Below are 2,998 nucleotides of genomic sequence, written 5' to 3'. Positions count from 1 at the left end.
ACGGTCACATCGTCAGAATGGAGGGAAAAGAAGTGCGCTCAAAATTATGCCCGCAAATTCCGCGATTTTGAGGCGTGTCCTCACGGAAGTTGTAGCAAACTCGACGCATGTATATGTGTCGTTATTTGAGTGATCACAAATGTCACAGCTACAAGGATCATCTGATCCGGTGTCCGATTGTGTTTCTTTCATATTCACCGAAAAAAAAAACGGTAAACTTTTTTGGGAATAAATATACACCGAAAAAAAAACGAAAATTGAATTTTAAAGTAAACACCGAAAAAAGTATGCCGAATTTTGAAGAAATAAAAACCGAAAATGCGGAACCCTACCTATAACTTTTAAAATAAAGCGAAATTCGAGAAAAGAAATGTTTCATTAAGTTACTACGTTCAGTGCGCTCAGGTTCGGTACAAATTAAAAACCAGTAAAAAAGTCCATGCAGGGCCCTTTTAATGAGACGCAGCTCTACGGCATCAGTATGCAGTCTTTGGAGAGGGTGCTCGCATTCGACTGTCCTCATCAACTGAAAACACACTCCCAATAAGCACTAGACTATGCTGACAAGTAAATACTATGTGGTTTGTGAAGTGCCAAGAAACGATTGTGGGATTAATCTCCGACAAGTGTGAACAATGAACACTCACAATCGTCTGCACGCAGCAAGCTCTGAAGTTTCTCTTATGCACATGGCAGTTAGAAAATGATGTTTAGACTACTTTGATTTCCGCTATAAATCGAGCCACTCAACAGCCGCAATTGAAAACTGCACGTCTCAAAACTCGTGCTGAACTACATTCTGCGAAGTGTACAGAGTGCAGCACAGCAATCCATCATTTGCCTTTTTCTTTCAACTGAAGGAACGTCATCGAAACTACCAGTGTGGTGGCATGTGTTCATCCTGAACAGTAAATTGCACGGCTGAATTTGGTGACTTCATAAAGGAAAGTGTAAATGTTGCATTTGCGCTAACTCGTCGTGCAGCATACGTCATGACCAGAAGGCTTTTCTTGCTGCGCATGCCTCAAGTTGACAGTCTGTGATTGACAGTAAACTCTTTAAAACAATACTAACTTTGTATGGGAACCCTGCACAGATGTTGAGTGCTTGTGTTGGTTGTGCGAAAACAAGCGAGGCTATGAAAGTGTTGGCAATGACGCGCAGCCGTTGGTTTGGCATCGTGGCGCAAGGAACCAATGGCGTGCCGTGCTAAGCGGGGGGGGAGCCATACGCTAACAGTCCCCCCCCCCCCCCCCCCCCTTCCTCTGCTTCGTGGCTGCAGGGTAGGAACTCTGTATTAGTAGAATAATCTAGAGCAAGGGTCTCCAAACTTTTTGACTAAGAGGCCAGATCGGAAACCTTTCTCAACTTAGAGTGCCGGAAAATAGTTAAGACAACATAAATGAGAAGATACTAAATAACTAAGCCACAAATATACATTTAAGTACAAAAATTTAATCTAGGGCCAAGATTAAAAAAAAGAAATGCAAGATGAATACATATACCTTCTTTTTAAATGTAATATGTTGCTGACTATGACATTAGAAAATTGTAACCCAGAGAACTTGCCAGACATAAATCGAAGCGCATCGGAACTTTGGCATATTAAAACGGGGCAGAAGACTAGAAAGAATGGAAGGTCTGGTGATGACAATGTGAAAGAGTTATGACACAGGACACTAAGCCCGAAATTCATGAGAAACGCTAAGGAATTTTGTCATACAGTTACACAGACCAGGGAACTTGAATAGTAATAGACGCTTTCCGAAATTCAATATGGCCACTTGGATCACTATCATCATCTGTGGAACGGAGTCTGTGCCATACCAATAGTGGCCTTCTAGTTACTGATAAAGGAAGATGTTGAAGATTCTCCCAAGCGGATGATGTGAGGCCTGTATATTCGGGGGTTAGTACGATGCGACGTTTGAATGGAACGTAAGAGCTATGCAAGGGTTCATTTCTAACTCAGATTCAGTAAATCTGTGGGCAGCCTACGATCGGCTAGAAAGCCCTTTGGTGTATACCATTTTATCGAGGTGTCTGTTTGGGTTGAAGCTTTTTTTCTCACTGTAGGGTCTTGGTCGCCATTGAACTGAAAGTGATCGAGAAAGAACTCGCATTGAACTAATCCTTGCCTGCCGTTGACTTGCGAAAGTGGCGGTGTCCGATGAAATACAAGCTCATTTGCACCATTGGTATGGCAAGACCCAAACTCCTATACAAACAACCAGATGGCACTGAATTTTGGAAAGGGTCTATTCTGGGGACGATGATGTACATAAAATATTATGGAGAGATCTCGTATTTTGATGCAGTTTTCTCTCGAGCTTTTTCATTTCTTCGTTAGCCCTTTTAATGCGCGTTGTAGAGCCTTTTTCTTTTTTTTACACATTTAGTTTTGCGTTGGTAGAGCGGGTTGGGTGTCAATGGAAAGACCGTGTCCATTCGCCTCCACGAGCCGAGGTTTGGAGAATCCTGATCTAGAGGATTTGGAGGCATTTTACGGTCAAACTGTATGCGTGGACGCATATATGTCATGACATCCAATTAATCTTCCAGCGAAGTGACTATAGAAGAGAATAAAGTGCTTTATACAATCACAATTCCTTTGTGATACGTCATGCTGAATCATCATTTCGACAGAAAGAACTGCGCATTCAAATCCCCATCACATGCTGTCGTAACTTCACTGCAGTAGACCCTCTTCAAAAGTCGATCTGCTCACCCTTTTAGAGCCAAACCCAATGCTCTAATGGAGGCATAGCACGGCTTCTCAACATAAGGGAAAGCAAACGTCTTTGAAGCCATGGGGCAGAAAGCGAGGAATGGATTCTAGTAGGTCCGTAGTGTCGTCTTCGATTCACCAAGTCGAGGTTGCTCGACTTACTTTGGTCACCACCATTAAAGCGGCAGTATTGGAGCTTTTTAGGCCGCCTCTAGATGGCTCCGAGTTTTGAGAGGGGTTGACTGATGAAACATCTCGGCCAGGCGGCTC

The sequence above is a fragment of the Ixodes scapularis genome, unplaced genomic scaffold (genome assembly GCF_016920785.2).
Source record: "Ixodes scapularis isolate PalLabHiFi unplaced genomic scaffold, ASM1692078v2 PGA_scaffold8__174_contigs__length_109621045, whole genome shotgun sequence".
In the NCBI taxonomy this organism is placed as follows: Eukaryota; Metazoa; Arthropoda; class Arachnida; order Ixodida; family Ixodidae; genus Ixodes; species Ixodes scapularis.
The sequence above is the reverse complement of the archived record's forward strand: the minus strand, read 5'-3'. Positions refer to the sequence as shown.